Raw genomic sequence first — 15,245 nt, 5'->3', positions numbered from 1 at the left:
CAAGACAGCAAACAGTAATACCTAAATCTGAACTTCTGTAGAAGAATTTTTGATAGCTCAACGCAATCGTTGGCATAAATGACAGGAACTTACATAGTGTGGTAAGCATAGAAGAAAATTCAGTATTGTTACAAGACATTAGCAGATATCTAAAAGAGGGTAAACTCCATAGAAACGAGTGTAAAAGAGAGGATTTTATATGGGCGTACACACAAATGAACACTGGACAAAAAGCCACCCTTTTCAGAGAATATGAAAGCAGCAGTAACACAAAATCATGAAGGACAGAAAAAAGATTAGCAAAGAGCAATAACAAGAAAAATATTTAAGCAGGTAACAGAAAGGTCTGTTAATAATTGGAGTCTAACCCATCAGATGTGAGCTCAGTTTTAGAAAAATTCAGATCTTTAACATATTGTAATAATACATAAGAAAAGGTATTCACAGGGGAAGTAGAAAAGGGAGAGAAAGATTAATTTAATCCAAATCAAAAGCCAATGACACGTTGATCAATTAAGGTAACATTTGGAAAACAAAACAAAAAAAAAATAGGACTCAGTGGGTCAAATTTGGAACATTAGAAATTAAGTTTAACTGGTGAATAAAACAGAAATATTCTTCCTGTCACAGTACTATGGGATCTTTTAAAATGAAAAGATATTGGAGGGGAATGAATGGATAAAAGTTTCTTAGAAAAAAAGCTATTAAAACGTTTGATTCCAGCCACCTTTGCACACCTCAAGGAATCTTAAGGTCTGAAAGCCAGGGAGATATCTTGCCTATCAACAGCACACCAGTAAGGGTATGAGCCACAGAGCAGTAATATTCTCCTCCTTAGTTTTTCCTCTGTCATATGCCCCCTTCTATTCTGAAGCACCTTCTTTCCCCCTTAATTTATCCCGATAGTGATAAATAGTGAGATTAATTGCACTGGACAGGATACACTGAGAGGGTCCACCTAGTCCTGCTGTGCTAGGAAAGACTGGCAAAACAGCAGAACCAATCAAGCTCTGCCAGCTGATGCCCCAGAGCAAGGAAAAGACACAATCTAGAGCAGCATCTCTCACAACCAGGGCAACAATTCAGGACTGACAACCTGTCCTGGACTCGGACAGAAACTGTATTCCCCTCTATTTTTTCCCCTTACTGCTTGCTTTTCCGTAGTTACCATCATTCAACAATTCTATCCTGAACAGCTGAACTAAACCCTTCTACCACTAGAATGACTGTTTGACAGAGTAAGGAACAAACACATCAAATACTTCTTTGCAGAAAGAGCATTTCTGGTTTACTTCCTGCAAAAGTACTTAGGTTTATTTTTCAAAATATTTTAAGTCTTGTTCTGATTGTATGTAGCTTACTCAGTATACTTCTAAACTTTGCCTTGAATTTCTCACTCTCTTGTCATTAAACCAGTTTATTCAGAACCCCAGGCTATTTTAACCTATTGTACAGAGAGCAAGCAATCTTAAACACACTACCAGCATAATAGGCTTCATAAAACAATAGCACCCAACTCATCCAAAGTTAACAGACTTTTTTTTTTAAATAAAAACATATTAAGGGGAAAAAAAGCCCTCAGATACACGTGTTTTACTGAATTTAGATGGTGAAATAGCAAGTGGTGATAAAAAACAGGAAGAAATAGCCAGCATCCATTTTTTGTTCTGGTTTTGAAAAAAATCAAGAGGATGTATCCAAACCACAGCACAGTGTTACTGGAATAGAAATTTCACCATCCACAACAACAAAGAGATACAATGCACTATTTGTAATATACTTCAGATCAAACACTTTAATTTAAAGATCCAGGGACTTACAGGGGTCTAACTAAGACTCTTCACAAAATTAGTGGTTCAGTTTTCTGGACCACTCTTGCAAATATTTGGAAATACCTGGAAAACAAGAAGATTCTAGTGAATTGTAAATATTGTATAAATAACTGAGAAGGATAAAGGAAAGGATCAAAGAGCTACTGATTATTTACCTCCACATCAATAGAGAGTAAATATGTAATAATTATTGGTTTCTACCACTGAATTAAAAGCAAAAACACAGTAAATGCCTTGATTTCGAGGATTATTATTACTGCCAAGCAAAATAGGGCTTCTTGAAATGATTACAGATTAGTTAACAGAACCAACTACAGCAATTACCCTATTTAGGTTTTTCCAACTATTTGGCAAAATATCACATGGCGTTTTAATTATTTGCTTTAAAGTCTCAATTAACTAACAGGAAACTCAGTTGATGGATTAAAACAAAATACGTTGAGATCCATATTCCTATTTAGCAGAAAACATCAATGAACATGATTCCTAGTGCAACCTCCTACAGACCGGCAATGATCAGGTAGGCACGATGAGATACACAAATTACAGCTTAAGCAAATGACCTGAATTATGTTTAAAAACAGTCACAGTCCAACAAAATGTATTGCAATACAGTTAAATATTTTAAATACATATAATAGATCTTAGAGGTCTTTTCCAACCTCAATGATTCTATGATTCTAATAATTTATTGATATTTCCCCCCATTTAATATTAATTTTTATTGTGTTTAATAATTGTTTTTTTTAAGAGATGAGCTGCCTTCATGGTGCTAAAACTGACAGGACTGCTTTTTGAACTTTCATCCTCCCTGCAGCCAGGAGGGTACCACCCATAATTAGAAGTTGTATTTTATGTAAGTCTAAATATTGTGGTTTATTATGTTTATTCAATAACGTTTTTGCATTGAATGCATTTTGACATAAAGACAATCATTTAGGAAATTAGAAAAAGTTGCAGCTGCAAGATTGGACAGTCTTTTAGCAAGAGAATTCAGAAGAATTATTAAATCACAATGTATAATTATCTAACAAGTGCAATACAAAATTAAAGAGGGATAATGCAATCCTTGTGTGTACAAAAATGCAGTGTATGCAGAAGCCATCTTGCTTCTGTACACAACCTAGAGATACAGAAAGACTGCAGACAGCAAGTGTGGGATGGCTGAAGCATCAGTACCTTTATTGCTGTTACAGATGTATCAGGTATCTCTACAATGTGCAGACTTGAAATTTCTTAAACTGAAGATTTTAATATCTTCCTGGCAAGTAAAAAAAGTGAATTTATGTCTAATTTCGTACACAAGACCACACAGACTTACCTCATCTGTACAGCTACGGACATGATTTGGTATTTGTTTATTTTCTGAAAAGACTGGTTACTAGCTGTACTCCTTCCAGAGTTCAATTTAAAAACAAAAACAAAAACCACCACACTTGCATAAAACACAACTTCTAATTATGGATGGTACCCTCCCAGTTACAGGGAGGATAAAACCTCAAAAAGCAGTGCTGTCAGTTCTAGCACCATAAATGCAGCTCATCTCTCAAAGTACTTTGAGAAAAGACTTCAGAATGAACTGAAGGATCCAACATGTACAGTGACAAAAGTAAAATTTCATCCTACTCAGATTAAATCTTTAGTTCCTGCTGTTTTAAAAACTGTAAGTTGACACATTCATGTAACATTTATCAGCTTGATGAACAATGATCTTGACTCAAAAAAGTTAAAAAGAGCTGGAAGGTTTGAGAATGCAAGGACACCAGTTTAAGGATTATTCTCATAAAAATGCAAAGTAGCAGATAATCTAGCTCAAGATGTGTTTATAGCAAAATTATGCTTTGAGATAAATATCTTAACACTTACAGCAATATTCACAAAGAGTAACTGTAGTCTAGGAAAGCTAATCTCCCTACACTTCCTTTACAGTTGATAGGGAGAGATAAGCATATTTAGAGAGTTTCAAGACACTTCAATGCAAGTTTCCTGCTTTGAATGAACCTCTCCTTTCCAAATGGTATCAAGAGCCTCTGTTGGCTAACCCTTCATAAGCCCACTCCACTTCAAGTACACAAAAAAAGATAAGACTGTAATGGGCCTCAAACAGAAAAGCATCTACTTTCCTCAACAAGATCTCTTTCTTCACCTAATTCAAGTTTTACAGAACTTCCATTTCCTGTATCTGTTATTGCCTCAGCAGCAGCCAAAGCACTCTCTCTGACAGCTCATTTCTCGACCTAACTGAAGAATGACTTTGCTGATACATCAAACAAATCTGCCTTGAAAGTCACGATGCTTTCTTAAGATCTGTTCATGATTTCAAGGAAAAAAAAAACTATTATGAAACAAACATGCATTTTAAATTGAGGAAGGGCCACAACAGCTGAAACTTGCAGACAGATGCTGCAGTGACACCTTGCAAAATATTTTAGCCTTGCCAATTTTGCAACAGAACATACTGGCTAGAAATTGACTGGTCATACTCCTCTACTCTTATACGAGACCAGATTTTCTCACAAAAGTATGTTAAAAAGTAATAGACACAGTTCACTGGGCTACAAATAACTGCATCACTGCCTCCAAATCACTCTGGTGTCTTGGAAATTTATCACCACCACCATGGTGGAAAGTCTCAGAGCACCACAACACTAAGAACAACAAATTCCTTACCATTAACTAAGCTATATGTTACACAAACAGATTAAAGCTATTTGCATCATAAAAATTACTCAGTATATTCAGATAACATTACAAATGTTATTTGCGCCTACAAATACACAGAGTAAAATACTTCTGGGATGTTTGTAACTTTTTCCTAATTTACTATCTTACGTGAACTAAGCAGCCCCATAAAAGGCTTCTCAAAGAAAACAGGTACATGAAATTTTAATCCTCAGAATCCCATGAAACATGCATTACCGTGATTGTTACAATCTGATTTAGGTGCTTCTGTTTCTCCTTCTAAAAATCTCAGTGGCACTCGCAGCTCAGCACCTGCTGCTGTCATTCGGAGGCCTTCTGCTGAAGCTGTCATGAGTGGCACCAATGTTAGTTTTACTCCAAACTTATGACTGGCAAGTCAAAATATTTGTGAAGGGCTAAAGGTGTTACAATGAAAACGATTCCCCACTACAAATGTAACTGCATGTCCCCTATCCAAGATCCTACAGAAGGAAAACTTACTTTTTTTTTTGTATCACAGACAGTTCACAGCATATACCTTAAAAGAATACAGTATCTCTCTCTTCCTTGTGACAGAATTCAAGACCACCAGTTAAGCCAAAGAACTAATGGTACACGGTGAGCAAACTTACTCTTACCAGTACTACTGGTATTGGTGATTCCTGCAATCTTCACAACTTTAAAAATGGAAGACCGTGCTACAACCAGTGACAAATAAATGAAGTTTAAGAGTAACCATTCACTAGAAAAGTAAACCTACCACAAACCACTTATAATCTATGAACATTATTCTTTAAGCAAAAATAAAGTACATGAAACAAAAAGCAGGCTTCCAGCAGAAACTGAGTATTGTAAACAAATAGCGCATTTCAATTAATATATGAGAGCAGTTACATACAACTCATTAGTCAGATTTTGCTTTTGATAGCATACAGAAGAAAGCACATCCTTAAACACCAGTAACTAGTTCTATCCTTTTCAGTTCATCTTCCAGTTCTGTGACCATGATGGGTTGAAAGACAACTATTTCGGGAAATAAGCCAGAGAAATAAACCCATTCTCCATTTCTACAGCTAGTTTTAATATCTACCTTCAGGTGCTAAAACTGAGAAACTTTGTTTTTCCTCAGTATAACCATCACATTTGACAGCATCTTCCATTCAGAGCAAAACTCACTGATTTCACAGCTGCAGCTGTTTTAGTCATGACTGCAAATCACACTACTATCATTTCAAATCAAGTACCAAAAAAACCGAACACAACAATACACATGAACCTTTCTGATTAACATGATCTGCCTGGTATCTTGCTGTGACACCAGCAAGGACAGAATCTAATTCTCTAGGGACATTTTCATGTCTTCACTGTGAAGATATCTCAGTCTCATTTGCTATACATCTTCCAAACTTTGCAACAAATCAAGGAGGAATCCTCAGTGGACAGTCTTTGTTATATACTATCTTACTCATTCCTCAAAGCACAGTTCTTCCTGCACACTACGTAAGGCAGCAATACAATGAGGAAATCCAGAGTATGATAATAAAACTACGATTTTTCTCATCATCTTCTGCTACCTTGCTACCAAGTTTTCCTACCACATTAACACACCATCACCTGGAGCTTCTGCCTAAAATGCCTTTCCTGGCTCACACTCCAATCTTCCTAGTTCAATACCCCATGTGCTCTCTCCCCATCATAACTCAAATTAACTCTGTACATTCAGTCAGACATTTTTTCCATTATTTCTATCACCAATAATAAACACATAAAATGCACAAGAATCTCGTAATACACTAACATGGAATATTTAAGTAGGATAAGATGTTCATGAGCCATACAGATTTCCAGCACAGCGTAGAAAAAATAGTCCTGAATCAACCTCCAATTCAAGATTAAAACGTTCAACAAGGACAACAACAAAGAGCAATAAATTTAACCAGGGAGCCACAGGTATGGGTAGACTCAGACCTTTCACGCTTGGAACTGTACAGAGGGCTCAATAATACCACTGAGAAGATGGGCAAGTGTGTACTTAATACACATTAATGGCAACTGAGAGAACCTTGCATGTATGCATAGGTAACACATACTATGCAAAATCCAAAGATTTTTTTACCACACGCATAATATGATTGAACATCATTTTTGTAGCCAGCAGGTCTCACTGAGCAGGTCTAAATGGACAAACTTGTAAGTTTTTATCCATATTCAGTAGGCACTGTTTTTAAACTGGGTGACCCACATAGGCCAACACATTATGATATTGCTAAGCTATCAAGTACACAAGCTCTTTTTCACTTTGTGCTTTGGTAACAACCTTTAGCTTCCTGTGAAACAGAAAAAAACGTAATTCAACTCAATCCCTCATAATAACATTTAAAGCAAAATGTGACAATAAAAACCTAGCTTTGTCAAAACACTCAAGAGTCAAATGCAAAGACATGAATTCAATGTATCCTCATAAGGTTTCCCTCTTGCATCTCCCATAGCACACCTCTCAGCAGCAGGTACCAAATCATTACAATGACACCTATGATGCTACATAATTATACTTTTCCCTCAACTGATAAAAATGTAAGAACCCTCATAAATACAGTTAATAAGGTAAACTAACTACAGACTCAAAAGTTGGGAGTGTATACCATTGGAAGCACTACTATGTACATGCCCACATCTAATCATCTTCTTTAGGACTACAGTTCTACTGCTAAGGTGGCATTTCTGTCAAGGGAGTAGTCCTGCTTGTCTACAGTAACTGCTGCTTTCCAGCTGAACCTCAGTGACAAGCAGGAGATCCAGAGGAAACAGATGATCAGCTGAAATGATGTATTTTACATTTTAATTAACCATCAGGCTATCTAACTGATCTCACACTTCTACAGCACCAATACCAACACAAAGAAAGGAGCTAGAACTCGTGCTGGAAACACCCCTCTTGGCCACCGCACAGATTTGGATCTTTTTAAAGTATCTTTTAAAAGACAAAATGTGTAATGCAGGGATTCCAGGGAACTACAAACAGTTAAGTATGACCTATAACAAATAAACTAGAAATAATGGGCATATGGATAATTATGATAGAGCAGGAAAAAGTAGATATGGCTGTTTCAAAAAGAGATCCTCACTTTCAAATCTCTTGGTGCGCTCTGAACATGTGTAAAAGGAGCTGAACTCAGTCACTATCATGGTCTACTTGGATTTCCAGTGCTGGAAAATCTCAAAGGCCTTCTTGCAGTCACAGCATAAGAAAAAAAGACAGGCCCTTGCATGGATAAATTGGTTAAAATACAGAAAATGTAGGACAGACATAGCTGGTGTTCTCATAAGGAAGGAGGATACCAGTGGGGCTCCACAAGAGTCAGTGTTGCTCAACATATTCTAAATTATCCGAGACACAGGAGCAAGGTGAAAAGTTTGCCGACACTACTGTGCCTATCAATATTATGCTATTCAGGAGAACAAGGAAAGGGCTGACTGCAGTAGAGGAGGTGGTCTTTATCAGACTAGGGGACTGAGCAATAAAGCAGATGATAGCCAGCACAGATGAATGAAAGTAAAGCAAGTTGTGGGGCGGAGGGAGAGCAGCAGTTCTAATTCTGCACATAACAAACCAACGGGCTTTGCACTGAATACTACCAGCACTCAGAAATGAAAGTCAATGTCAGGAATTGTTATCAAAGAAATCAGTCCAAAACAGATCACTGTCTGCCCATCCTGAGTATCACTAGCAGTCCTGGGGCCTTCAGCTCCAGAAGAGGATGTAGCAGAATAGAGTAGATTCAGAGAAGAGCAAAAGGTACGATCGAAGGCACAGAATGGGTTCTACAGGGGAGGAACAAATAGGCAAGTTAGGACTCCTTAGTTTCAGAAATATTCAGGTGGAGGGAGAAAGCGATAAAGGGCTACAAAATCATGAGGAACAGAGAGATGGATTGTTATATTGGACAGAGGTGGATTGTTCACTCTCTTCCAGAAGAAGTGTGACTCCAAAGGAGACCCATACAAGCTAAGTTCAAAAAAAAAGAAGGTTGATTTTAACATAACAAATAGCATACCTGTAGAATTTCTTACCAAAGGATATTTGGACGCCAGACATTTAGCTGCATGCAAAAAAAGGACTGGCCAAGCTTGAGGATAAAAATCCAAAGGTTACTAACTACACAAAAACCACATCAGATTAAGAACAGGCCTTTACTGAAAATAGTTAGGGACTGAAAAAATACTCAAGCTAAGTATTATATATGCTTGCCCTATCCTCACTCTTCCATAATCATTCATTCGTGCTTACCATTGAAGAAAGAATACTGGATTATCTTTTGTCTGATTGCATTATGGATTAAGATTTTACCTAAAAGTTGTCAGCCACTTCACCAAAAACATTTAAATTTTCATTTGAAAGTCTCATTTGGTATTCATGATAGTGCCAATATCACAGACATGGAGCCTTAATAGATATTCTCTAAAGGAACTTGCTGCAGCAACTTAAAAAGCCATTCATTACATTATCCACCTCATCCCTGTCAGAAGTTACTGCACTTACTGCTATCAGCAGCGCAAGAAACTCTTTTCTAACTACTACTTTCTACCCATTCAGTTATCAACAAGCCATTATGGAAAACACAAAACAGTGCTTGAAAGTTTGGGGGTTTGCCATTACAATTACTTTTTTTTTTTTTTAAAATAAAAATCCTCATGCTGGAGTTACAGCAATTGTGGCACTGCTAAAAATACACATAGTCAGTGTGACAAAACAACAATTAAATACAGGTTGAGCTTTACCAATCAGTTTTCAGCAGTTAGATTAAAAAAAATATTTAGGGGGACAATTCTCATGTTCTTCCACAGAACGTCTTATTTTCTTTAGATTTTCTTTCAAAGTTTAATTACTGCTTGTGTCAGTATTTTAGTTTTTTTTTTTTTAAATTCAAACAACAGGTTGATCCAGATGTTTCCCAGTTTTCAAATCTTTGTTCAAAGCTGAGACTATAGTTCCCATTGTTATCATTTTGGTAACATGGCATTCAAACTGTTGGCATTTACAGAACTCTCTTGTCTAAATTATTTTAAAATAATTTTGAGGATAGGTAAGAGGTAAGCAACACTGACTACTTGAATACTGTTTCCTGCAAGAAACTAAAGGCCTTCTTTAATAATTATTATTGGTGTCTGTTTCATTTTTTGTGAAGGCAGCACTGCTGAAAGAATGGCACAATTTGTCCCATCTGTGATCTAGCCTCAAAAATTATGGATAAAATCATTTACATAAGTCAGATAAAATGGAGTAAAGCCAGGGAACATGTTGAACACATCTGTTTTGTAGCTGGCTCTGCAATTCTTCCAATAAAGCACGCCTATAGGATCAAAATTTCTTCTACTATGCCATTGGACTGTATGACATCTCAAAATGGCAAAAGGCTTGTTCAGGTACAGTTACACTGACAGAAGTTATCTTAGCAATATGACTTACTTCAAAGACAGCACATGTATAAAATAGACTGGTAAAGACACATTTTTGCCAATAGAAGCTGCATCTAACCCTAGGAGAACTTGTTCTCAATCAAGTTTCCTGTTGTAGTGCAGGCTTATGTTCAAAAGCCACAGGGACTGTATGTGCTGGGAAATAGATGTGGAAGAGCAGAAACTGCATACTTTCCTGTAGAATAATTTATTGAACAATGATCCTGTTGAGTCTAGAAATGCTTAATATAAGAAAACTAACCTGAAATAAAGATTGTGTTCAATACAGTATCAGGTTCTATTCTTTGGAAAGGTAACTCAAATTCATATACATGAAGACAGACATACCTGATTTAACAAACACTAATACAAGCTCCTGTGTTAACAAATGCAGGAGCCAAGAACCTGATGTTGTTGGAAAAAAAACCAAACAAAACAAAAACCAACCATAGACACACACCCTAGAATGACATTTTAATAAGGCTGTCATGTTACTTCTGCTGCAACTTCTAGAGTAAGTTAATTACTCTGTTGCTGTAAGACTGTCTGAGAAACTTTGAAAAAGATACAGACAAATCACACAGAGTCCAGTGAGAGTTAACAACAACAACAAAAATCCTGAGAAAACGACCTGTGAAGAAAAGGCCTGTTTGCACAGTTTAGTAAAGAGAAGTCTGAAATAAAAGGAGACAGAGGAACAATCTTCACGTATGCAAACAGTTGGTGCAAAGAGTACAGAAATCATTATCCTGCATGAGTAATAATAGTTGGACAAGAACTAACTGGCTTAACCAGCACCAAGACAGAGACTGAAGTTAAATATTAGGAAAAGCCTCCTAACTATAATGATAGTTATGTACTAGCTATAAATAGAGCAGTGAAGAGGTGAGGTATTCCCCTCTTTTGAGTTTTTTTAAGAACAGATCAGATAAATGTCTGTCAGACATGATTTCAGTGTATTTGCTTCTGCCTCAGAGTAGGGACTGACATAATGAAATCCCTTCCCTTCTTACACATCTATCATTTCTTCATTTATCCAAATGAGAACAGTTTATCAGTGTTATCATGCCTGAGCTTCAAAAGTACAGTCTCTGCAACATAAACATCCAAAACATTTGAATTTTATTACATTGCTGTTGTCAGACTATTAGTGTACTTAGCACAAAACATATCAGGAACACAAAAGCAGCATCTTTTACTACTGCAGATAATCCACAGAAGTGGACAAATGATTGAATGGAAATACAGAAAGAGAAACAAGTGAGGAAAAAATAGTGAAGGGCTCAAAAATAAAAAATGGCTGAAAACAAGCTACAGCAGGAAGGAAAAAAGGAAAAGGAAAAAAAAGGAAAAAAACCTTTAGCCTAAAGAAGATTATTTTCCTCCCGTGAAAAACTAAGTTACCGTTTGCTGGTATAATTTCAAAAATATGCAATAATTTGAGATACAGAAGTAAACGTAAGTAAAAAACTTCACAAACGAACAGGAAAAAGTCACATCTCTACAGGCCTCCCTACATTACCAATTCCCGACTCTCGGTTTAAAGCACACTGCAGATACCCCTGCTTTGGCCTTGCTCAAGTAAGTCCAACTTCAAATGATCTAATTAAGCTGGGCTCTGAACTATGCCATATGTGTATTTGTGGGTCAAGTGTCTCTAGAGCAGTGGTTCCCACAGATGGAAATCAGTGCAATATCCTAACACAGAACTGCATCTTTCCTTCACTTATTGTCACCAAACCTTCTGCAGCTTCTGAAAAAATACACTTAAGGTGAATATATTAAACACATCTCAGAACAACCTGCAAACAAGCATGTTTAGTCTAAGAAATTAGGTTAACATAGAGCCATAAGCTGCATTTGTCATTATTACTATATTACTAAACCAAGATCTCACAGTAAGATCCAGAAGTGAGAATCACAACTAACGCACTGCATTCTGAACATGTTCCCACTGCCCAATTATCTGTTTACAACATTATTTTGCAAGATACGTGCAATTATACCACGCATGATCTATTTTGACCTACTCCTTAGCACTACAAGATACCAGAATATTAAAATAGCAAATGCAGTATTTATTCTTTTAAAAAAAATTTTTCTTCTCTCCCACAGAAAAATTAGTGTACTTAATAGAATTCACTGATGATTTTTTTTTTTTTTAAAGTTTAATACTGTGTCAGTTCTACTTCAGAATTTTAAAAGCTTAAATTTAGAAATTAACTTTCAGGACAGCAAACTTAATTGTTTGCTAATTAGATAAACCTAGGTAGAGTCACTAGTCAATATACATATTTACATTAGTTTGTCATGTGTATGAAAATAAGCTCCGCAAAAGTAACAAGATGTACTTAATTACATTGATCAGTCACATTTTCATCATTCATTTATTTTTCTCCAAATAGTAGTCTAAACAGAGGATAACGTTAACAGCAAAGATCCAAAAAGAAATTATTAGAAAATATGTTCATTACTCCAGACCAAATGTGTACCTCTCGATAGATCAGAACACTTTGGCTGTGTGTTTGGTGGGAGAGGGGGAATCAATGAAGGAAATCACTCCATTATCATTCTCAGGTCGCATTTTATAAGAAAACATTATTTTCAGTTCAGAGAATGCTCAGTTAGAGAGCCACTGAACAATCTGTCACAAAAATAAATTACATGTCATTCATTACTTTTGACTTAGTCTGCTGATGTAAAAAGCCAGCCTGCAGTAAAGATAATATAGATGAAAGAAAAAAATGAAACTTGACTGCTAACGTGCAAAGCTTTTTTCAAGAAGTTCTCCATAAATACTTATTAATAATGACAAGGTTTTAAAAAAGCAATAATTCTGATTTGTGCCTAAATATTAACACTGTATTTTAGGAAATTGAAAGAAAAAAATGTAAAGTAAAAACTATAAATGTGAATTAAATTTACAGCATGACCAACTTTCTTGCTTTCTCCAGAAGAAAACTTTATCTTTATAATAAAACAATAAGTCTTCTGCATTTAGCCTCAATCGGCTTTAAATTCCACAAATCTGTGCATTGACTAGGTTTCCTAAAAACCACAGCAAAGAACCACTGATGGCTCTATGACCAAATTTGAAAGGTTATTTATTTTTACCATAAATTATCTGGTTTTATCAACATAAAGCAAAAAAAAAAAAGCTTCCCTACCATGATATTGAAAAAGATAATGTTCTTCTTACACTATGTTAATAAATCTTACCTGTCACAGATATCTGCCTACTCACATACACTATAAAAGCTCTCAAGATTACCAAACGCCACAGCTATCTTCGAAAAAGTTTCCTCTGACAGTTTAGAAATCTCAGCAAGCCAAGACAAGCAATCCAGAAACATCTGTTTTCTTCACCATAGTCTTCCATTAGTGTCAGGTAAACTACTGACACAGAGTTCCTCAAGACAAACCGTACACAGATTTTTCTCCAGCAATGAGTCAATTTGATAAACATTACCTTGCTATTCTACTTTATCAAAATACAATAAAACCTAGGGAAAAAAAATCAAATTAATTATATACAGCCTCAGTATCTGAATCAATATTCGAGTCCTATACATTTCAGTGGCAATCATGATGGAACACAAAGTGTAAAGAAAACAGGAATTATATCAAGTTCTCATTTTTTAATACATTTCTGAGGAAAGCAGTTATTTAAAAAGCCACTGTAAGCAAAGGCATACATGAAAGTAAAATTTCCTCATACAGCATTTCTGTTATTTTCAAATGACAGTGAAGATTTTAGCCATAGGGAAAAAAAAACAAAACACCAAGAAAATTCTTCTCAGGATTTTCAGTGTACCGTAACTACTAACTCGTCGCTGCCTGTTCCCTTAAAACTATCCATAAGGGAATTTCATAGGAATGAACGCTTTTCTAGGGTATACTGCTAATAAGCGCCATGCCACAAGAGAATCCAAGATGTTGTGCAAGACAAGCATGTAGACGATTCATTCTGCAAATACTACGTCTTTGCCATACACATAGCAACACATTTCTGAAGGCCTCTTACACTCTGCAACGTGCTGCATTGTTTAAAGAAAAGAAGTGTTATAGCCGAGGTGAGTTTTCTGCATGGACTAGAAATCCCCCCTATTTCAAGGCAGGCTTCTATTATCTTTTACCACCCTCTTAGAGGACAGTTCATGATACAACACAGCTTAGAAGCCCTCAGCTTATTTAATGCTTTGATCTTCAGTAATTCCACAGCCAAAAACTAAAACCAGATTTACGAAGCAAGAGAGGAAGCCAGGAAAAAAACCACCTCGTGGGTGCTGCAATGCACCTCAAAAGCAATAAGGGAAAAAATAATCTTATTCCCCCGACAAAAATATCTCGCAGAACCTGACCTACATACCCAATTCACAGCACTGCTATCACTGCGGCGCAATTTAAAGACAAGAGACTACAGCATCAGTATGCAAACACAGGAAGGTTTACGGTGACATACAGATATTTGTAGCTCGTAAAATCCTGAAGATCCTGCAGTTGTAACGTAAATAACCGACACGTCGTGTCCCCCCAGCACCTCAAATAACTGCACCGCCGCGTACCTCCATCTGCGCAGGGACGGTGCCCCCGGCGGCTCCCAGCAGCGCGGTTGGTGCTCCCCGCCCCCAGCCCGGGCACCTCCTGGATGCCGAAGCTGCCCCAAGCGTCCCCCACACCGGCGGCCCCCTCCAGCGCGCACCGACAAACCCGCCCCCCGAAACACACACGCATCCGGGCAGCCGAGGGCCGCCCCCCGCCCCCCGCCCGGCCTTTCCCACAGCCACCTCCGCCCGCCCCGCCGGCACCGACCTGTGTCACAGCGGAGGCCGGGCGGCCGCGAGGGACCCCCCGCGCTGCCCGGCGGCGGCGGGCGCAGGCCCGGCTGGGCAGGCGGCGCGGAGGGAGCGGCCAGGTTTCCGGAGAGGAGCCCACCCCCCCGGAGGAGGGGGGGGGGGGGGGGGAAGGGGCCCGGGGCCTGCCCGCCCGGGGGCACGGCGGAGAGGGTGACAGGAGGCACCGAGGCCGGCGCGGAGGAAGCCGCGCGCCGAGGCAGGCCCGTGAGGAAGGGAGCGGGGAAGGCGCCCCCGGAGCGCTGACGCCGCGGCGGGGCCGGGCCGGGCCGGGGGGGGGGGGTGTCCCGTCAGGCGTGAGGCGCCGGCGGCCGCCGCCGCTTCTGCTGCCAACCGAAAGCTCCGCCTCCCCCTCCGCCGAAACTCGTGACGTCGGCCGCGCCGCCGGCGGGAGGCGGGGAGCGCGAGACGTCACCACGGC

At 38.3% G+C, this 15,245-nt stretch overlaps 1 protein-coding gene across 2 annotated transcripts in view; it reads right to left on the bottom strand.

Annotated features, from left to right (window-relative positions):
• The window catches only part of MAP3K2 (mitogen-activated protein kinase kinase kinase 2), a 54,421-nt gene extending 39,580 nt beyond the window's left edge, over window positions 1-14,841 (bottom strand). For both annotated transcript variants that reach the window (XM_076342889.1, XM_076342890.1), the window contains exon 1: window positions 14,784-14,841. The gene's annotated coding sequence lies outside the window, so the exon portion shown is untranslated. The remainder of the gene's footprint in view (window positions 1-14,783) is intronic.
• Between the last annotated feature and the right edge of the window lie 404 nt (window positions 14,842-15,245).

This window comes from Aptenodytes patagonicus, chromosome 6 (genome assembly GCF_965638725.1).
Source record: "Aptenodytes patagonicus chromosome 6, bAptPat1.pri.cur, whole genome shotgun sequence".
Classification (NCBI taxonomy): domain Eukaryota; kingdom Metazoa; phylum Chordata; class Aves; order Sphenisciformes; family Spheniscidae; genus Aptenodytes; species Aptenodytes patagonicus.
This window is presented reverse-complemented; position numbering and strand designations above follow the sequence as displayed.